General features: G+C 36.1%; 1 protein-coding gene across 2 annotated transcripts in view; it reads right to left on the bottom strand.

Annotated features, from left to right (window-relative positions):
• LOC127635154 (anion exchange protein 2-like) overlaps positions 1 to 24,222 on the bottom strand; it is a 74,182-nt gene that overhangs the window by 48,664 nt on the left and 1,296 nt on the right. The window contains exon 2 of one of the 2 annotated variants that reach the window (XM_052114940.1): positions 4,238 to 4,296. The gene's annotated coding sequence lies outside the window, so the exon portion shown is untranslated. Of the gene's footprint in view, positions 1 to 4,237; positions 4,384 to 24,222 lie in introns of those variants that run through there. The other variant, XM_052114939.1, reaches the window with a different exon arrangement.

Raw genomic sequence — 24,222 nt, 5'->3', positions numbered from 1 at the left:
AGTTCTGTTATCCCTTTAAATAGCAAGACCTAAACTTTACTGTACTGTTTAAAATAACACATAAAAAAGGCCACCAAAGTTTTTTCTTGACCTTTGAGTGAAGTTCCTATTAACCGTAGGCGGCACATCAAACTTTGAGATACTAATTGTACAAGCACAGATATGACATGTAGATATGATATCAGCATATTGCAGAGAAAAATGTTTTAGTGTTTATTTAATGTTTTAGTGGTGCTTTTAAAACAGGAAGTGTGTACAGCTATCGAATGTAAAAGTACATGATTGCAAAATGAAAGCTGATAAGAGTATCCATTCTATGATCTTCAGCTCACGACTGTGAAGTTGCTGACACACTCAACCCATCCAATGCTTGGTTTTAACATGGCAAAAATCTGCTTGACATTTCAGTCTTTATTTTAGGTGTACACTTCTGCACTGAAAACAGTTTTGCCATGATCTCGGCTGAATTTTTTCAGGCTAAATATTTTCATGATCTAATGAAAATTAAGTAACTATGTTGACATTTTTGTAAAATGACAGAATGCGGAGCAGTTCCAAGGTGAAATGTCCACTGAGTGTTAGGGTTAGATAAGGTTATAAAGGTTAATGCTCTATCGAGTTTTGTGCAAATCCCTACCCTAAACCTTAACCTAATCAACAGTATCAATCAACATTGAGAAAGATCTCTTTTTTTACATTTACTGATGTCCACTTCTATTGTCAATATGTTTTTTTCAAATTAGCATTTGGTCCACAAGTTGTTTCGTCATTGTCTCTTTATTTAACTCACAAATTTCCCCGACACACATGGGCATGTGTAAGGTGTTTGGAAGCCTTGGCTATTTTTATTTTCAGATTAAACTGCAAAACACAGGAATGCAATTCAATTTGTATCCACTGCAACAACTGAGATGAGGATGCACATCTGGCTCATCCACTAAACATAGGAAAATGCTAATTTTACATTGAGTAATGGCAAATTTCGACATTTAAATGATAACGCAGTACAGTAGACAACACAAACTGTCAAAACTGTAAAAACAAATCCGCAAAGGGCTTTATGATTAATTTTACATGCCTTAAAAGTGAACACGAAGAAGGGTTTTATCCTTTGAAATCAAAAGGGCTTAGCATTTGGCATTCCAATTTGGCGAGAAAAATTGGGCAGGACTCAATACTACTCATTTCTTGTCAAATAGGAACCCAATCCCACACTAACTTGTACTTAGAATCTCTGGTAAGATACAACAGAGTGTACTGGCTATAAGCATAGCTCCCAGATTGGAAAATACTTGCTTCTGTGGAAGGCAAACCATCTTGCTGGATTATATTCAAGTATAATTTCAGACAAAGCATGTCCAAATGGACAGAGAATGCCAATAAACATGCCATTCTGAAAATAGACGTTCAATCACAATGTGGAAACTTTACTGCACAATATAAAACGGTCAATGACTGAGCAGCGGCTCATCCACATGAAAGACATGTTTGAGAGTTGTTTTTAAACCTCATATTGGAAAAAGTTGAAAGGTGTTTGACTCAAACATTATATGGTTTAGACTTGTAATTAAAGATCTACTGGGCTGGTAAGATTTAGAATCTAAACTCAAGAAGTCATACTCAAAAAAAATGTAAGCCTATTTTTAAGATTTATGCATTACAATTTTGTAACAAATTTCCAGCAAATTGAGTAGTTTAATATTAAACAATTGTTAATTAAACTGAAATTAAATGTAGTTTTTTAAATAAAAATCTTAATTCAATTGGACGGAAACTTCTCATGCAATTGAAAAATAATAATAATAATAAATAATAATTCCTTACATTTATATAGCGCTTTTCTAGGCACTCAAAGCACTTTACATAGTATAGGGGGAATCTCATCAACCACCAACAGTGTGCAGCATCCACCTGGATGATGCGACGGCAGCAATAGTGCGCCAGAACGCCCACCGCCCACCACACACCAGCTATTGGTGGAGAGGAGAGAGTAGAGTGATGTAGCCAATTCAGGGATGGAGATTATTAGGAGGCCATGATAGATAAGGGTCAATGGAGGGAATTTGGCCAGGACACCGGGGTTACACCTCTACTCTTTACGAGAAGTGTCCTGGGATTTTTAATGACCACAGACAGTCAGGACCTCGGTTTAATGAATGTCTCATCCGAAAGATGGTGCTTTTTTTTTACAGTATAGTGTCCCCATCACTATACTGGGGCATTAGGACCACACAGACCATAGGGTGAGCACCCCCTGCTGGCCTCCCTGATACCACTTCCAGCAGAAAACTTGGTTTTCCCCAAGAGTCTCCCATCCAGGTACTGGCCAGGCTCAACCCAACTTAGCTTTAGTGGGCAACCAGGCAAGATCTGTAGGGTGATATGGCTGCTGAATATGTAAATCATTATTTATGAGTGCATTCAAGTTTACATCAATAGTCAATTAGATACGTTTCTCATTGTGGGGACTGTTTTTGCAATTTTGTATGTTTTCTCAGTCCATCCCAAAAAAGGGGCCAAGGTAGTAGGGCTTCATCGCAGAAGTATTAATCACAACTGCAATAAAATCCAGACAGGAACATGTCCAATTTCTATATCACAGCAAGCTGCAATTTATTTATTCAGAATTCTGTGATGTTTAATTAGTCTTTCTGACTGATGCACATCTTGTGCACACTGACCAAAATGCAGTGCACAAAAAGCAAGAACATAACAGAAATCAGGTGAAAAAACAAAATAAAGAAAAACAAAAAGGCACAAAGAAATAAACAATGCTAATCATCTAGAATTTATGGAAATAAAATGCTTTTCCCTCAAAATGAAATGTGAATTTTAACACTGCAATACATTTTTAAATGTAAAACGTTAGGATAAGTAAAGACTAAATCGCAATCGCAGAATACATTATACATAAAATAATTGACAGTTATTATTTTTTGTCCATATTGCACAGAAAATACTTTTTACTATTTTGAAGATACATTTATATACAGCAATTTAAGAAGAAGAAAAAAAAATATCACACAAATTTCTACAGAAGAAATTGTTTCACTAGCTTAGCTTTAAAGGAATCGTTCACTCAACAATTTAAATTTTGACTTTCTAGTTGTTGTTTTTTTTTGCAAAACAATTCTGCAAGTTTTTCTGATTTAAACAATGAAAAAGGACATACTTTTAAAAACATCACAGTGATGTACAATAGAGATGCAACAGATGGTAGATTAGTGGCATGTTAATTCCTTTATCAAACTCACAAGACTTGCCATGCTGCCTCTTAAGTTCCAGATCCCAGCAAACAGACTTCTCATTATCACAACTTGATTGATTTTCAAGTTATTTATAGGGCAAATAAAAGCAAACACAAATGATGACTAAACAGATATCTGCAAACCTGTGGACTTTTCATTATTGACTTTGTAGTGTCTAGTGATACATCATGACATGTTGACTTTTGAATTTCACTTCTAGCTGCCAAGTTTAAATCAAAATCACTAAAAATCACCAGAAGGATCTGTTACATGTCCTTTTTGAACATATTAGTATTTAAAATTAATACAAATAAAAAATAAGTTGAACTTTGTGCATGAAAGTGCAACATTTCAGAGCAATGTAACAGCGATTCAACTTTGAGAGTTAATAAAACTTGTAATAAAACTGGTCACACTTAACAATATTGTTCTATTTGTAAACATTAGTACCATTAAATGCATTAGGCATCATGAACTAACAACTAATATTCTCACAGTATTTATTAATCTTGGTTAATGTTAATGTATAAATAAATATACTATTGTTCACTGTTGGTGTTAGTTTATAATGCATTAATTAATGTTAACAACGCAACTTTTATTGATAAAAATGTATTAGACGTTTACAAAATATGATGAAATTAACATTAAACTAGATTAATAAGTCTAACATCGTTAGTTAATCTTTAAGAACTAGTATAGTGACTAAACCACATCCTTATAATTTTAGATAACCTTACAAAACTTTTTCTAAAAAAACAGAAACTGAGGTTATAGGCAAAAATCAGTTTCATCCATTGGACTGTTTGTTGAATGAAAAGCAATTGTTAAAATGGCCATTTTAGCATAAATATTTAGTCATAAAACATACTTGAAATGGCAAAATACATATAACATAAAAAAAGTAAGTTAGTAAAATAAAATACAGCTAGCCATAGGCAAACAAGCATGTATATATATACACAAGTCCACTGAAGCTTACTACTTACCTCAATGTGCTTACTGCCAAGAAGCTGGTGCTGACATCTTAGTGTAAAGCCAACAGCCACTGTGTAAAGAAAGCCAGCAAGAGAGAGACACACACACAAAGTGTAGAGTGAGCAGTTATAAAGCACTATATATCTGCTGTCTTGCTCTAATAACACTTCAGCCCAGGATAAACACTGATGGGTAAAATGCTTCCTCTGTTGGATTATGTTTCCTCCCCTTCACCTCTGACGGCCTGCCATGTGACCAGTCTCAACGGCTATGACACACACACACACACACACACTCATATCTTGCTTATACACACTTAAACACCAAATCGACATAACTTGACTGATCCAGAATTTTTTATGTGGTAATATGAGGTCATATTTCTGAAGCAATTATGCAAGATGCTTATTTACTATGTCATATTGGTTTCCTTATATCCTGGCAAGGGCATTTGTAAGACATCACCGTATCCTTGCACCCCCCTGAATAAACAGTTCTGATGACACAGCATGACAAATAGGACTTGTAAAACCCTGCAAACAGAGCTTCATTTACAAAATAAAAAAGGGATTTTTAATGAATTGTTTAACATGCTTCTTCCATGAGTGGAAATGAATGGGCTTGGCTTAGTTTTGATGGAACAAAAACATTGATTTGGGACAGTTCATTGAGGCAACATCCAGTAAATTCTACAGACTGTTGTGTGTGAAAATCCCAGGAGATCAGCAGTTACAGAAATACTCAAACCAGCCCAACTGGTACCAACAATCATCCATGCGATTATCTAATCAGCCAATCGTGTGGCAGCAGTGCAAAAATCATGCAGATACGGGTCAGGAGCTTCATTTAATGTTCACATCAACCATCAGAATGGGGAAACAATTTAGATCTCAGTGATTTGGACCTTGGCATGAATGTTGGTGCTAACTGTAACTGCTGATCTCCTGGGATTTTCACACACAACAGTCTCAAGACTTTCTCTGAATGGTGCCAAACACAAAAAACATCAAGTGAAGGGCACTTCTGAGGACGGTAACACCTTGTTAATTAGAGAATTTTGGTGAGAAGAATATAATCTCAGAATGCTATTCTGGGATGCGGGTTGAGGTTTGGCGGCACGAGGGGGACCTACACAATATAAGACAGGTGGATTTAATGTTGTGGCTAATCGCTGTAAACATACATGTATGTATATACACATACATATATATTAGGGGTGTAATGGTTAAAATTTCTCACGGTTTGGTTTGTATCACGGTTTTAGGGTTTCGGTACGGTTCGGTATTTGCTATGTTAAGGGAAAAAAAATATTACTTAAAATCCGAAGAATACTCTATTTGGTAAAAACACTTCAACAGATTTGCCCTTAACAAAAATCATGGTTTTACAACAGTTAAGATAGTTTAATCGTGGTACAAAATCAACATGGTTACTGTCATGGTTACAATATATAGTAAAATCATGATTACTATATGAAAACTGCAGAACTACTGTTAAAAAACCAAGGCTCGTTGTATCAAAAACATGATTTCTGCTTACTTCTGGTTCATGGTTGCAACAATATTACTATAGTAAAACCATGGTTAATTTTCATCAGGGTCCTTAACTAAAAAAAAACTAAATTTTCTAATTACTGAATCAACATTTAAAATTAATCCCTGGACTTTATTGCTACAAGGTACATTTTAAACATGTTCAACATAGTAAACATATGTTCAACATTCAGAATCTGTACATCACTATAAAAGGAATAACCTTGCTATAAATATGGATACAAGAAGGGATGTTGTTATAATGTGGCTGGGGTATTTTAATCATATGTGGAAATCCCACATATGGCAATGAAAAACACAAGTGCTTTAGTTATTGTTTCATGTCTGTCTGAATTAGCACCGAGTGCCTGCTTATAAATGGAAAGGAGTGTGTGCAGTTTCGGTTCATCTGCGGCCGTTTCTTTCTCTGGGTGATATCGGTGTAAATGATTAATCATGTTTCGATGTATTACTATAACAGCATTTTAATGCCATTAATGAAAGCACATTATTGACACTCGCATACACAATAGATTACAGTAATGCATGGAAACAGGAAGCCTTTTTTTTTTACATATATTACCAGTATGCGGCACGCGTGTACACACACACACACACACACACACACACACAGTTTACCACATGATTTTGTAAGACTATGGGGGGTGGACCTCCGATCCTCTAGGGGGTCCGTGGGCATGCTCCCCCGTAGGAACATTTTATACATTTTAAAAGTTAAGTACTTCCATCTGGTGCACTTTCAGAGCAAAATTCAGAGGCTAGTGTTGTGCTCTTGTAAACAATTTTGTGCTATTAATGCTGCAGTATGCATCTTTGAAATAAATAGAATTGTGAGAAACAGCGCACACAATTCTTCCCCATATAGATGATGCTCTTCACCCCCAGCCAGGGTTTAATTGACAGCTGTTCACAAACAGAGCCAAGGCCTGCCACGCCAGAAGCGATTGGCTAAAATTAGCTGGATTGACACTACCCGACCCACAATATTCACTCAAGAGTCTATGGTGCTAACTAATCTTTTACAGGGCCTCATTTAACCTAGATACCATGTTAATATAGAACATTTTTATTTCTTCTATGATGATGAATTGTTTGTTTTATGTGTTTCGCGAATATGGCGATTAATTACCATACAAACTCACTATCATTCAAGTCATTTATACAAATTTAGCTTGGGTCATATAATAAAATATGGGTATGATTTCCTTTTCAGGTTTCAAAACATATGATAGTCAAATATAAAAGTGTAAAATTTTAAATAATTAAAATAATATTTTAATTATCAAAATATATCTAAATAACTCAAATATATCTCTTATTTGTCTGAATTATTTTTGATCCATTGGACTTTCAATGTTTTGTTTTCTTTTGTAACCCAGCCAACGTGTATAGCTATTGTAAGGTATTGTATTATGCAATAGTAAAATATTTCTGCCATAAATTCTTCACTTTCACACATTATTTTAAGGCTCTCTGATTAACGCACTAGCCCTTATTTCTCATGAAGGAAGACTTTGAGATTCTGTTTCTTGTATTTGATCATCTCCACAGAAATAGAGCTGGGGATCTCCTCTGTTTCACTGCTACACAAATGTTTATACCTTTATTTTTTCGTGGGAGTTTGGCACAAGTCTCTGTACAAGCGAGCGCAAAACACAACCTTTTATTTTATGTTATTATGAGACTGAGAAGTGCAAAAATGTTTTAGAGGATAAGTGTAAAAAATGTTCGGTTCATTATGAGACCGTGGCGGGGCCAATTAAACTGTGGCGGGACGCCAGAGTCTAGACAATTAATGGGAAACACTGCACAAGCACACATGCGCGCACACACTTTTCAAAACACAAATAACCCAAATGCTCTTTTTACTTTTGGGCTGAAGATACTACTAATAATTAATTAAGTATAAAATATAAAAAATTTAATTGTTTCAATAACTTGGCTAGAGTGACTTTCATATTATTGAGTGCATGTACAGCAATACACTGATAACTACCAAAATCAGCTTATAAAAAAAAAAAGTGTTTGTAAGAACAAGAAAACTGCATTTATCTGACATCAAAACCTAAACGATTATGCTCACAATACTTGTGCACATTCAATAAGCCGGTAAACACACTGGTAAAGGTGTTTACATGCAACACGGAATCATGGTAATTGGCAAAAAAACTATATGTTACAATCACTTTATCTTTAAACAATTTATGACCTTACCCTGATAAAGAAAAGTACGTTTAAGAGGTTTCCATTACATTTTGACAAGGAGGGACCTGAGCTACGAATGAACCAGAATATCATAGAAACTTGGGGGTGGACGGTTTTTATAAATATTGTGGAATAACCGCTTAAAGTCACGGTTGCCATATATGTCTCCAAGTATTTGTTTGAACGAACAGCCAAGTATGTGTAACATGCTGGTGTGATTGTGTGTGTGTGTCTGAGTGTACCAGCATGAGCATGTGTCAGTGGGAATATGTGCTTTCACGAGGGAGTCACATGGACATGGATCAGCCTGACACGAACCAAAATTAAAACTTTAGTCTGCTTCAAAGCTTGGGGTTTTCCTCAATCCCAAAAAAGCTTCAGGAAAAGAGAAAACTGACCTTACTCTCAAAGAGGTCACTGGCCAGTCCAAGATGTTGGGCTTGGAAGCCAGTTATAAGTGGTACCACAGAGTTTATTGTAAACATTCGTACATAACTGAGAACCCTTGATCTTCCCACTAGACTAAAAGAAAGTTCTTCAATCCAACAACCGACTAGTCAGTTAGTGAGGTTGACTCGTTTATCTAAATTTGATACATCTAGTGGCTGTGCTTTAGATAGTTTGCATGGTAAAATCCTCTCAGAAATGGTTTGTTAAAAATTCATACTTTACATATCTTTTGGTATTTCAAGTTGTTATGTTGATATCTGCAACACATTTTTGGTGCTTTTCCCCGTTCTGACATGGTCTTTCCCATGTCAGAAAGTCAGACCTCGCCTTCCTGCTCATCTGTCTAGCATAATGAACCCTTCAAATATTAATCAGTTTTCAACAGCATATAGAAGTGCCCCCCCATTTTTCTATTCTGGAAAGTCTTCCATCGTATGTGAGCTCTGATCTCTGCTTACTTTATTTAATTCAACCTGTTCTACCATCTTAGACTCTGTAGCTCCCCGGAAAGTGAAGCATGCAAAAAGTAAGCCAGAGCCTTGGCTTAATGATGCCACATGAGCTCTTAGACAGAACTGCAAGAGAGCTGAGCGCAAATGGAAGAAGGATAAGTTCCAAGTTTCTTATATAAGGGATTCCTTGCATAATTTTCAGAAGACAGTTAAAGAAATGAAGAAAGTATTTTTCAGATATTATTGAGAAAAACTGTCATAGACCTAGAGGACTATTTAGCACCATCGATTCTGTTATTAATCCTTCTAATGTGGTCAGCCCTGATGTATCAGTAGCTAAATGTAAACATTTTTCTCTGATTATTTGTTACTAAGTTTGCTAATATTTGATCTCAAATTCTACTTGTTGCTTATGACCAATCTACCCTTCTTGTGTGCCCTGTTTGGTCACTTTGAACCTGTCTCTTTTCCAAAGTCTGGCAAAAAAAACGTAGATCAATAAAACCATCTGATTTTAAGCATGATATTTTATCATCAAGACTGCTCAAACAGGTCTTTGATACTGTTGGGCCTAGAGTTGTCTTTAATCAACAGCTGCCTTGCATCAGGGTCTGTACCAGCCTATCTTAAACATACTGTAGTGCAGCCCCTTATTAAAAACACAAATCTGGATCTGATAGTTTACTCCAATTATAGGCCTATTTCTAAATTGCCATTTCTCTCAAAAGTGTTGAAGAAAGTTGTTCTCCTTCAGCTGCAGACTTTTTTGGAGAAAATTTATTTTTTGGAAGCATTTCAGTCTGGGTTCAGAGCACATCATAGCACAGAATCCACACTTATAAAGGTTCTTAATGATGTTTTGTTAACTGTGGGCTTTGGGGATTCTGCAATTTTGGTGCTATTAGATCTTTATGCTGCATTTTACACCATAGACCATGATATACTTATAGCCTGACTTGAACAGTCTGTAGGGATCCAAGGAACTGTCCTTAATTGGTTCGACTATTTAAGTAATAGAAGCTATGCAGTTACTTTGAGTGAATATTCATCTTCCACAGCCCCTCTTACTTGTGGGATCCTGCAAGGCTCTATTTTGGGACCAATTTTGTTTTCATTTAATATGCTTCCAATTGGGTCTGTTTTTAACAAACATGGAATATCTTTTCATCTGCCAATGAAAGAGAAAACTAATTCATTAGAACCTCTTTTAGCTTGCTTAAAGGTTTTAAAATCATGGCTTTAAATTGTTTACATTAAAATGATTGTAAAACAGAGATTATAGGGCTGGGCGATATAACAATATCGATATATCACGAAAAAGAAAATCCACGATAAGCTTTTGAGGAATTTTTTATATTTACTGCGTGTCGCCAAAACATAACAGTTCAGCTTTCTCAGGCTGCATTTCCACTGGGGAGGATGAAATCTGTTCAAAAGGCGCTCACAGCGCTAGGAGAGAGCTTGCTCCACCACTGCCAATCCTACGATCCACCTTGCGAGCATGACGCTTGGCTTTCATAGGAATTAGTTGAAAACGCTCTCAGCTTCGCTCACATCGCGCCAGTGGTAACGTAGGGTCAGACTGGATGAACTTGCTAATGCTAGCTGCCTTGCTAACAATTAGGTTACGTCGGACACCGGATTGATTCCATCTGCACCGCAAGACTTCATGACAAAGGTTGTGTCCTCTCATCGTCTCTAGTTATGAGTGCAACAGAACAACAGTGATGTGGACAACAGCTCTGATCTTTCTGCGCTGTAATCTTGAATATTGTTCTCTAGCACCAAACATGCATAATTTCTGCCCTGTCCCGCTCCACACACGTTGCCTCTTTTTCCTGCATGTGTGTAGACATGAAGCGGCGCAAGAGTAAATGTGGTTTCAAAGCACCTTTTAGACCATGACGTTTTTCCCTACTAAATGTATCTTTATTAATCAGCATGTTTTGAGTATTTAATAATAAACAAAATTGAAAAAAAATTTTTTATTTCTGTTATAATTTTGTGAAAATTAATTAGATGTCTGGAATGGATAAGGAAAGACTAAAATTACTAGTTGGTAGATTAGTCTCTCACTTTAATGAAAATATACAAACGTTTTTTACATTTTCTTTATTATATTTTTCAAAATTTTCTCTCGGGACACCCCTAAAGCAAAGGCAGTAGTTTCAAATCATTGGGAAAACACATATAAAATTAAGAAAATATATTGCATATGCAGGAAGAAACATGCACAATGCAAGATAGCAGCAGCAAAGCACAAACATTTCAAAATAAAGATGCTTCATGATTGCACAAAGAGTGACTAGGCAGATAACAGAACTATCTTCTGAATCAGAAAAGACAGGATTAATTTTCTCCAACCAGAAATAAATTAATAAATAGGTTTACTACTATTGTATAATTAAATAAAGTTAGCTCACTCCTACAGTTGACTATTCAATGCTACAATTATGGTTTCACAGTGCATCTTATGTAGGATTCAGCGCATTGGCACTAGGCCAGACTTGCCTTTGGCACAACCAATTAACCATTAACAATGGGAACTGTCTTATAAATTGAATTGTACTGAATTAATGGAATTAATGGAATATTCAGAGTTCAATACAAGTTACGCTCAATCAACAGCATTTGTGGCATAATGTTAAATACCAAATAAAATTCATTTTGAAATCTGTGTTACAGTGAGGCTCTTACAATGGAAATGAAAAGGGGCCAATTCGTTTTTACATTTTCTTTATTATATTTTTCAAAATTTTCTCTCGGGACACCCCTAAACCCACATTCAGCATCATCCCACAGTCACAAGGGCTTCTATGACCCATACTTGGGTATCTGTATTTAAAGAAATATAAAAAATAATTCATTTTAATGTAAACATATTCCAATAAATACTGGACTGCTGTCATGAGTATTGTAGAGACTATTTGACTGATGAGAATGAATTTTTTCTTCTTTTCTTCTGTCAACTTTGAAAAAAAAAAAAAGAAAGAAAGTGCAAAGTGTAAATATCGATATCGAACAATATGAAAAAGATTATCTTGATAACAATTTTGGCCATATCGCCCAGCCCTAACGGATTATTGTTTTTGGGTCCTCTAAATTAAATCTAGGTCCTCTAGCTACACATTGTAAACCAATGGTGAAGAATTTAAGGGTACTTTTTGATAGTTCGCTTTAAATTTGACAAATAGATTAATTTTGTTGTCAAATCAAGTTTTTTCACTTAAGAACGCTGGCTACGGTTAAGTCTTTTCTTTCGTTTCATGATTTTGAGAAGGTGATGCATGCATTTGTTTCATCACATCTGGACTATTAACTCACTGTACGTAGGTTTTAGTCAGTCCTCCTTGGCACAAATGCAGAACGTTGCTGCTAGACTCTTGACCGGTACTCACAAACAATATCATATTACCCCAATATTGGCCTCTCTGTACTGGCTGCTGGTCCGTTACAGGATAGATTTTAAGATTTTATTGTTTGTTTTTAAATCCTTAAATGGTCTTGCACCTTCTTATCTTTCAGAACGAATGCACTTGCACATGCCATCTAGATCCCTCAAGTCCTTAGATCAGAAAATCTTGACTGTTCCAAGGTCCAGACTTAAGCTGAGGTGTGACCGCACCATTGCAGTGGTGGCCCGAAGCTCTGGAATAGCTAGCCTCTGCACATTAGAACATGCTACACTGGTATATTTTAACCCCATCTTTTCTTCCAGACTTGTAGCTAAACCATGATTGGAGATATGCTGGTACCCTTGTGTATTATGCTGATTTTAATAGGGTTATGTTAGTTTTTATGTACTTGTTTTAATAATGTTCAGAACATTGGTCAACAACCTGTTGTTTTTAATTGTGCTTTATATATAAATTGCCTTGCCTATTGAAGCATCGTTCCATCGTAAAAATGCTACAGTAAAAAAAAAATGTTATTGGTTAAAAGGTACGTTTAGTAGTTAGCGGTACGTACATAAATTTTTTTTTTCATTATATATATATATAAAGACTTAGTTTTACAGTAAAATTATGTACATGTAAAAAGTATGATTTTCACGTATAATTAACGTTTAAAATGTATATTATGTTTAACAAGAGAGTACATGTAAATTATTGCTAAAATTACAGTAAAACACAGTAATCGGGCATTCTCAGAATTCCCTTCGTGACCCATTGCATTACATTATACTTCATGGAAATAGTTATATTTCTTCTTATTTTTAATTTAATTTATGTACTGTAGGATGTGTTATATTTGCTTTAGTTTAGTTAATGTTTATTGCATAATGTTCATTTCACGTGTTACCCTGATGGTGCAAACGATATGTCCAGGAGCACGTCCTTGTCCTATTTAGAGTTTCCAACCTCTAAAGATCATGTAAAAAAAAAAAAAACTGTGTTTCTTTACATGTCAGTCAGTTGGCTCCTAGTAACTACTGTACATAAGTGGGCAGTTATTGGCATAAGCTTCTATGTGTACCAGACTTTATGTAAAAATATATATATAAAAAAGAAAAGTCTGTAAATTCCAAATTAAGACTTTACAACATTCCAACATTTTATGATACATTTCTGCCCTCTGAGCACAAAGTTCAACAATAAATACAGTTAAAAACATTGCAGTAGTTAAAACAGATTTGAATAGAGTCCTTTGACCCCGTTAACACCTGGTATTAAGATGCATTGACATCAGATTATAATGGCGAATGTTCATCAAACAGCTTCTTCAGATTTTTACCATTGTTTTGACTTACCACAGAGGTTACATAATTTTCTGACACCAAAAGTTTGACATGAGGTATCTTATTGTCACTAAACTGCAATAAAGTGCTGCTGGTATTGTAACAATGGGCCTATCGTTTTTGCAACAATCTGCAACAAAATTGCTGAAAACAGCATATCCTTCATGGTCTTCCTGTCACGTTATTTTTTTATTGTAAGCAAATGCTCTGGTCATGACAAACAGGGAAGTAAGTTCAAGCAAAGGCAGTAGTTTCAAATCATTGGGAAAACACATATAAAATTAAGAAAATATATTGCATATGCAGGAAGAAACATGCACAATGCAAGATAGCAGCAGCAAAGCACAAACATTTCAAAATAAAGATGCTTCATGATTGCACAAAGAGTGACTAGGCAGATAACAGAACTATCTTCTGAATCAGAAAAGACAGAATTAATTTTCTCCAACCAGAAATAAATTAATAAATAGGTTTACTACTATTGTATAATTAAATAAAGTTAGCTCACTCCTACAGTTGACTATTCAATGCTACAATTATGGTTTCACAGTGCATCTTATGTAGGATTCAGCGCATTGGCACTAGGCCAGACTTGCCTTTGGCACAACCAATTAACCATTAACAATGGGAACTGTCTTATAAATTGAATTGTACTGAATTAATGGAATATTCAGAGTTCAATACAAGTTACGCTCAATCAACAGCATTTGTGGCATAATGTTAAATACCAAATAAAATTCATTTTGAAATCTGTGTTACAGTGAGGCTCTTACAATGGAAATGAACAGGGGCCAATTCGTAAACGTAAAAAACTTTTTTTGAAAATACTTTTGAAAGTATAGCCGTAAACAATATGCATGTTAACATGATTGTAGTGTGATAAAATCACTTACTAACCTTTTCTGTGTATAGTTATATCCAATTTTACAACTTAGTTGCCATGACGACGTAACGCTGTAAACCCTAAAACGACTGTGAAAATTATGATTTAAACAACTTTACAGCTCAAATAATACACACGTTTTAACAGAAGAATTAATGCAAGTGCTTTTATAAAATTATAAACTTTGTATTTCTGCATTTAAACCATCCAAAAATTGGTCCCATTCACTTTCATTGTAAGTGTCTCACAGTAGCCTAAATTCTTGCTTTTTTGTTTTTTTTTTTTAAAGAAAAGGAGGGACGAGACAAAATATTTTTTTTTGGTAATTAACATAACATCAACTGAGCTTAACTTGTATTGAACCCTTTAGGTAGAGAATACAAAAAATACAAAGCAACTTTAAGTGCATATAAGGTATACATTTTATCATTATGTGTGTTCCCTGGAAATCTAACCCATTGACGTTACTAGCACTGTGCTCTGACAGTTAAGCTACAGGAACAAAGATTAACTATTCAGGAACAAGTACTTTTGGTTTTGCTACTTGAGAAAACCTAATCATAAACTGAAGGAGTCAATAAACTAGACATAACAACGCACTACTTTGGCAAAAACAATTTGTAAACTTTCTTATGGGGGTTTGTGGCTTGCGCCCCAGCCATAATCAAAACCGTGCTGTCACAAGACTTACAAACACCCGGTCCACAGCTGTGTAAACTTAAGAGCAATACAAACTAACTACTGAAAGCTTTAAACTATAATGAGTTGTTTCCTGGGGGTTCAGTTTTCAATTGAGTGGAAAATGAGATCTAAATTAAGGCTAATTGACATTAAATACACATTAAAATTGACGTCCTGCAGTGTAACATGCTATCCTCAATCTAAAATGATTTAAAACAGCATTATATATATATATCAGGTCCGTAGCCAGCCTATTGAAAGGGGGGGTTCTTTTTTTCAAAAAGTGGACCTTTTTGCAGTTTTTCTCCTCCTTTTGTATTTAATTATGAGGTTCAAATACTTCATTTTGGTGACCTTTTATGCACTAATTTGTGCTGGATTAGCTTGTCTGCTGGTTAACGAGCACGCTTTTTGATGCACCTAAAATATTTACTGCATTGTTGTCAAATGATTCCTCATGTAACACCTTGGTCAGTCCATACACAGTTCATAAGTTTAAAGACCACACTAACAACAGAATAGATTTAATGAACTTTACTGAAATATTAATAATAATTCTTCTCATCATCATTTCTTGACTCTCTGTCAATGCCTCTCAAAACACTCAGACTAACTCACAAGACATAACACTCTCACATACTAGGCATCGTAAATCAATTAAATCATTCCAGATAATTTACATCAAGCAGTCTGCTTTGAAGTTCTTAGAGGAATAAGATGCGCACCGAAGGAGAAGCATTTCCATTGGCTCCAGTCTGCTGGTATTGGCCAATCACAAAAGTCGATATTGCACAGCCAATATCACTGAATATTCAACTATGTTTTATTATTAATTATGCTACGTTTATATGGCTATTATATTATAGACTATTGAGTGTATAAAATATAGAAATCCTTTTAATAAAACAAAAAAAATATATATATTTTCATCATTCAGAGGCGATGCTTCTTCACCGTTGCTTTGAAAAGTGTATTGCGAGAACTCTGTCTGAACTGCGCGCGCACACACACACACATGTCCAGCTACTAGGGCTGGGATAAACGATAATTTTTTAAAGATTAATCTAGCGATTATTTTTTCAATGCATCGATTAATCTAACGATTCATTTTTCCAGTCCGATTCGATTACGATTCGATTATTTCCCCATTAATTGACTAATAGCAATTTATACATGTTGATTTACATATCTGAATGAAAAAAAAATAATAATTCCTTAACATTGCAATATATGTTTATTGCTCTTAAATATCCAAAATAAAAGACTATACAAGTGCAAATGCATTCTTAGTCAGAGGTAGCATTCAATAAAACCTTGACGCCTTGAAAACACATAGGCCTAGCTTACTGAAAAAAGAGCATCTTCTTAACTGCCTAACCTCACTGCTAATCATTTGTAGGTTGTGATATTATTAAATGTAATATAAATCTTCATTCACATAAAAATAACAACAACTTGATGTCTAGCATTCAATAAAAAAATAAAAAAGGTCACCCAAAATACTTCTTTAGAGCAATTGAAAGAATACAGTAACCAATGTAAACTTGAGGGCTTTAAGCTAATACAGAAGTGCTTTTCCAACAAAAAATAAATAAAAATTAACAGCGACAGTGGGAGCCAGCAGCCTGTCATGGCGTCCTTCCTGAACCAACAGAATTGAACATTTATGTTGAAAACACATAGTCCTAGCTTACTGAATAAAGTGCATCTTTTAATTCTTCATTCACATAAATAACAACAACATACACTCACCTAAAGGATTATTAGGAACACCATACTAATACTGTGTTTGACCCCCTTTCGCCTTCAGAACTGCCTTAATTCTACGTGGCATTGATTCAACAAGGTGCTGAAAGCATTCTTTAGAAATGTTGGCCCATATTGATAGGATAGCATCTTGCGGTTGATGGAGATTTGTGGGATGCACATCCAGGGCACGAAGCTCCCGTTCCACCACATCCCAAAGATGCTCTATTGGGTTGAGATCTGGTGACTGTGGGGGCCATTTTAGTACAGTGAACTCATTGTCATTTTGAAATGATTCGAGCTTTGTGACATGGTGCATTATCCTGCTGGAAGTAGCCATCAGAGGATGGGTACATGGTGGCCATAAAGGGATGGACATGGTCAGAAACAATGCTCAGGTAGGCCGTGGCATTTAAACGATGCCCAATTGGCACTAAGAGGCCTAAAGTTAGGGCTGGGGTGGTATGGATTTTTTCTAACCGCGGTTGAAAAGCAAGATATTCCCGCGGTATAGCGGTAAACCGCATTAAATACATTACATTGGATCAGAGAAGTCAACCCCCCCCCCCCCGACAGACTTTGGCGCACACATCAGAAGTCGCTTTTGATAGACAGACTTTAAATATTGTCACCTACATCCGAAGAAAAAAACGAGCACAATTTTAAATAGTCAAATTTTCATCAAGCAGTAATTTGGCATGAACTAATCACTGTATAGATTTCCTTATTTAAGATTATTCTCAGATACATTCAGCATTGAAGATGGGTCAGACATGATTTTGACCACTTTATTAAGTTTTGTTTTGTAGAAAGCCTTTCTTTAACTTAAAATTTCGTTTTGTATAAATTGTATCTTAATTTTAATCACTGTTTCATTAACTAATTGCCTGGAATTAATAAATAAGAATCAAATATAGCAGACATATAATCAGCAGCAGGACGTGGAAGCGCCGATGCGATCTCTTGCTTGCGTGAGCTCTCTCATAAATGAACCGAAACTTCGTGCTAGGCCTACTGCCTCACAGACATGAGAAATAAATAGAAATCTTAAAATGCATTTTAAACAAAATTCAAAACAAAATGATAAAATTTTAGGCTACAGTAGCCTAGTAGTCAGGTTTGCCGATGTGCGTTACTATTTATTTATTTATTTTTATCCCTGTGCCAATCGGAAACGGACTTCACTGCTGATATTCTGGGGATACAACATAGCCAATAGGCTATAGCCTACTAGGGACTTTAGCCTTTAAAATATCTTTGCTGCATTGGATCAGTCTCCTTTCTAGAACAGCCAAGAGCTTTCTAGCCTCGCGGCAGCAGCGCCTTGCATCGCTCAGACAAACAGTCAGCGCCGCGGATGCGGTTTTGAAAATTTATCAAAAAACGTTGGTGCGGACAGATGAGTTTTGTGATGCGGTTGCGGATTAAATAATAATAGCCCATCCGCGCATCTCTAATACAAATGGAATGTTATTATGTGTCATGGAACATTGCGCTCCCCAACTCGCGAAAGGTCGGATTTGCTCCATATTTTGATAAGTTTTGTTTAGAAAACCTTGAATCCATGTAGGCTAATATCATTAGACATAATCCATATCATTAGAATCAATGAATCCATGTCATTAGACACAACATGCACACATGTGCAGGCCAATGTTTTTTTTGTTTTTGTTTTTTTGCGGTGACGACGGTGACAAGCTCAGACCCGCGGTTGGAGTCACGTGACCGCGGTATTGCGGTAATGCGTAACCGTCCCAGCCCTACCTAAAGTGTGCCAAGAAAACATCCCCCACACATTACACCACCACCACCAGCCTGCACAGTGGTAACAAGGCATGATGGATCCATGTTCTCATTCTGTTTACGCCAAATTCTGACTCTACCATCTGAATGTCTCAAAAGAAATCGAGACTCATCAGACCAGGCAACATTTTTCCAGTCTTCAACTGTCCAATTTTGGTGAGCTCTTGCAAATTGTAGCCTCTTTTTCCTATTTGTAGTGGAGATGAGTGGTACCCGTTGCGGTCTTCTGCTGTTGTAGCCCATCCGCCTCAAGGTTGTGCGTGTTGTGGCTTCACAAATGCTTTGCTGCATACCTCGGTTGTAACGAGTGGTTATTTCAGGCAAAGTTGCTCTTCTATCAGCTTGAATCAGTCGGCCCATTCTCCTCTGACCTCTAGCATCAACAAGGCATTTTCGCCCACAGGACTGCTGCATACTGGATGTTTTTCCCTTTTCACGCCATTCTTTGTAAACCCTAGAAATGGTTGTGCGTGAAAATCCCAGTAACTGAGCAGATTGTGAAATACTCAGACAGGCCCGTCTGGCACCAACAACCATGCCACGCTCAAAATTGCTTAAATCACCTTTCTTTCCCATTCTGACATTCAGTTTGGAGTTCAGGAGATTGTCTTGACCAGGACCACACCCCTAAATGCATTGAAGCAACTGCCATGTGATTGGTTGATTAGATAATTGCATTAATGAGAAATTGAACAGGTGTTCCTAATAATCCTTTAGGTGAGTGTATAGTAATACACTCTGCCACTCACCTTTTTCTTAAACTCAAAATTCAAGTAAAAGTGTACAAGAGCAAAATAATGCATTCTGATGTCTAGCATTCAATAAAAAAAATAAAAAGGTCACCCAGCCACCCTTTCTTAGAGCTATTGAAAGAATAAAGTAACTATTGTAAACTTGGGGGCTTTAAGCTAATACAGAAAGTGCTTTTCCAACAAAAAATAAATAATGAAAATAAACATTCAGAATTCAACATTTATGTTGAACATACTCAAAAAAAGCATCTTCATTCACATGCAAATAACAACTTACACTCTGACACATTCCTTTCACCTTAAGAATACTCTGTGTGTGAGAGTGTGTGTGTGTGTGTGTGTGTGTGTGTGTGTGCGCGCGCGCTGGTGCATTGCCGTGGTGCTAGAATGGAAGGCCATCTCCATTTTGCATATCATTAGAATTAAAAGAATTCCCATACTTTAGAGGAACGAGTGCGTGCCGCCTTGCACTTCTGATAGTCTGAGGAGCCAATCGTGTTGCTACTACTCTCCGCGCCGCCATCTTTGTTTTGGGTCCGACGAATCGACGCGCATATTTTGCGTCGACGTATTTTTTGCGTCCGACGCGTTGTCCCAGCCCTACCAGCTACAATATTAAATCATATTAATTTGAAACAGCAATCCAGAATATTTGTCACAAGCATTGATTAAAACAATGATGACAATAATCACATGAAAAAAAAAAAAACGACTTAAATTCTGGACCTTTGGCAGTGAGGAGGGGGGGGGTTCGTTCGAACCACCCGAACCCCCCCTGCCTACGGGCTTGTATATATATTGCCACATTTAAAATAGTCCTGCAAAAAGGTGATTGAAAATGGCTACTTTGAGATTAACGACATGGGACGATAATCTTGCCCTGTTGGTCAATTAAAAGAAGGTTCAAAATACACTGACAGCCTTGTCAATGGAGTATACACATTTTCAATTTTTAAGTAAATTTTGAGTAATTAATGCATAGAATACAACCTGGTCTCATAGAATCACGCTACTACAGTATACCTATCTTTGCAAAATGACTTTTGCATGGCTCTTTACATATTGTGGCACTTTCCAGGTAAAATGAACACTAGAGGTGCTACAACAACAATTACTTTTACAGAAGTGTGGCGGTGTCATAGTGGGCTAAAGCACAACTGGTAATCAAAAGGTTGCTGGTTCAATCCCCACAGCCACCACCATTGTGTCCTTGAGCAAGGCTCTTAACTTCAGGCTGCGCCAGGGGGATTTTATCCAAAGCGACTTGCAAATCACAAGTAAAACTGCAGATTATCAGTTCATAAACATTTTCTTTTAGTCCCATTCCTCATAAAATGCTATCTTATGACATCTGAACACTTTTGCTATAGTGCATGATTCGTAAGTTGATACATTTTAATGTTTGCAATCGCATTACATAACCAACCTTGTTTATAACTTGTTTGGCCATGAACAAATTATGCTAAAGCTTAACTTGATAGAGCATTGCGCTTGCGATACAATGGACTGGGGTACAAATCCTGATGAGCAGGCGAGCTGACAAACAAAAGTGTCATAGAAGCACCACAAAATGACGTGGTTGCTCCAGAAGTTGCATTTTTTTATGTCACACTTTCCTTTTTCAGACACAATCGGTTAGAGTAGGGAGGTAAGCTCTGTTGATTTAAAACTTTATCATTAAACCTTAAAAACCTTTTAGGTTATTCGCTTTTAGTTTTAACACCACACAGTGGACATTTCACCTCGGGCCTGCCACAATACCTGTGAGGAACCATCAACCATGCAAGGGCGTAGGTTTGATTTTAAAGTTGACATACAGCATGGATAATATTAAAAATGTTGGTATTAAGAAAATGCGAGAAAGTCAGTCTGGTAATATAGGCGAAATAACAAGATTACCTCATATAACAAGTCTCATTTCTTATTTATCTGGCCCCAATATTAAAAAATTAGCCTTTTTTTTTTTAAATAAATAAATTCTAAAGAACAAACAAATAAAGAACTAACCACTAGGATACTATGCAGAGATAAACCAAAGGTTAAATGGGTCAGATTAAAATGTTTTCTTTTCAAGAAGATTTACCTCGTGAAAATCATATCCAAGGGACATATTTCGTTTTTGTTTAAATAATAATAAAAAAAATGTTGGACATAAAGTGACATTCTGTAAAACGTATTATGCTCCATTAAACAAATGGAAATCTAAACAAAGGGTAAATTAACAACTAAAATGTGCAAAATGACATCACAAAATAAACAAAATTATGAGGTGGAGAGAGCGTTGACATTTTACCCCACTTTCTGCTTTCCAACTCCCCTCACTCCCACATACCGGTAATCTTTTCTCATAATACTTATTTAGATTGACTTTATATGAAAAAGTAGTCCTCCTGAATAAAGCAGGCTAAAGCATACAATTAATGACATTATCACAAATGCCTAATTTTATTGACAAATCATTACTTTCCAATCCCGATGCTCTTCTCCAATGTGCTAAATAAAATATTCATTGGGAGTTATACCAGCATGCAAATCAATCCCAGAACAACAGCAAAGGACCTTGAAGATGCTGGCGGAAACAGGTAGCCAAGTATCTATATCCACAGTAAATGAGTCCAATATCAACATAACATGAAAGGCTGCTCAGCAAGGAAGAAGACACTGCTCCAAAACCACCATAAAAAAGCCAGACTACAATTTGTAAGTGCACATGGGGACAAAGATCTTACTTTCTGGAGAACTGTCCTCTGGTCTGATGAAACACAAACTGAACTGTTTGGCCATAATAACCATTGTTATGTTTGGAGGAAAAAGAGTGAGGCTTGCAAGCTGAAGAACACCATCCCGTCCGTGAAGCATGAGGGTGCCAGCATCATGTTGTGGGGGTGCTTTGCTGCAGGATGTCCTAAACGACTTGCCAAAACTATAGTTTGCTAGTATTAAATCTGTGGAATGGTTAAAACGTTTATTTTAATGACATCAACCTAAGTGTATGAACAGTGTGGAACTACTTTGTAGTACTAGGTAATGCCAAAAATATTGGTATTTTTACAGCTTCATATATCAATCATCAACAGCAGCAGCGGGTTTAATTTAAAGTGTCGCTGTACGGAAAATCAGTTTACCTATAACTCTAAGTTCTCAAGAGAGTAACACAGGCACAGGTGAAATTCAAACTGCTGTCCACTAAGCTGATTTAATTACCACTTCAAGACTAAACAGCCCTGGGACAACTTTTTAAAGTGTAAAGGTGAATTTTCTCGCACACCGATTGGCGGGGGTGTTCCATACTCGCGTTACTAATGTACAAAAGGTTTGTCTGTGTTCTCACACTCTTTGTGTTTAACTTGGAGCAAACAATCATGTCTTTGTAATATGACAGCGGTGAAAAAAACTCAACAATGCAAGCCCTGACCACAAGAAAACTGTCATTCATACCTTGAGTCACACCAAAACAAACAATTAGAATGAAATTTCCAACCAGCTCATGACACAGTGCGTATAGTAACACATATCATGGGAAATAAGAGTATTGTAAAAACCACATAGAAGCCCCTGGTCAAGTGTTAGGTCAACCTACCCATGGTGAGGTTAGATTTACACAGGCCTATTTGCAAAATAGCAGTTTCAGAATTGAAATAACGTGGACTGCGTGAGAACAACAGTCTTAGCCGATAAAAATATTTTTCAGATGATTAGCTTTGCCACCAGGGTGGAGAATTACAAAAGCACAATGCAGAACATTTTGAAAATAACATTTGCCCTACAAGCAAATAGTAGCACCCTACTTTGTGTTTTTAACATAATCCAGGAGGGGCTAAAGAAACTAGTTTCCAGCTGATCTTCAATGGAATGTTAGTGGGATTTAAGCTTATTATATCATTAATTTATTTTTTTGATTTATTATTATTATTATTAAAGTCTAGTGTTTGTAAATCCAAGCTGTTGGAGGTAAATCAAAGATAGATGGAAAAGTCTTATTGGAAAAATCAAACGCAGATTTAATAAAGAAAGAATGCCATAAGTGAGTGTGGCGTGGCTGTTATTCAGAGGCTACAATATGAATTTGTTTGGCACTATTTGGACGAAACTTTTCTGAATGATGCATGTTACATTTATTATTAACCAATTGTTATTTTAATCGATTAGGATGTCTAAAGAGTCACGCACAACTAACAATTCTGTGTGAGAAAAAGACATTGCAAATGTAAATATTTCTTCACTATCGCTTTGGGATGTTGGTCAAATGCTGGTAATCATCGATAGACAGTAAGGAAATAGAAATAGTTTTTATTTTTTCACTCCCTGCAGTAATCTGCATTGATTTATTAGCCTCTGGCAATACGTCTTAATCACACAGCAATGCAAAAACAAAGAATAGCTTGCCAATTTCAAGCTTGCAAGTACTGGTTTGACCAAGTCAGTGCTTCGCAGGTCTAAGAAATCCCACTCTTCGATGGCTTTGCAAACACTGATCTGACCCAAATGCAACTGACTTTGAAAACAAGCATGAACCAACCAACCAACCAACCACAGAAGCTTAATGCATATATCTTTTAAGGTTTATAACAAATGACTGTGTCCTTCTTCTGAAAAAGAATGCTGCAAAAAGTGAACCTTTATATACTGTACAGATATAGTGAAGTATAAAGTCTGAATCCACATTAAAAAAAAATGGATTCAAAAATGTAATTTAGAAATAAACAGTAAAGATTTAGAATTTTGAAAACGTA

Source organism: Xyrauchen texanus, chromosome 42 (assembly GCF_025860055.1).
Source record: "Xyrauchen texanus isolate HMW12.3.18 chromosome 42, RBS_HiC_50CHRs, whole genome shotgun sequence".
In the NCBI taxonomy this organism is placed as follows: domain Eukaryota; kingdom Metazoa; phylum Chordata; class Actinopteri; order Cypriniformes; family Catostomidae; genus Xyrauchen; species Xyrauchen texanus.
This window is presented reverse-complemented; position numbering and strand designations above follow the sequence as displayed.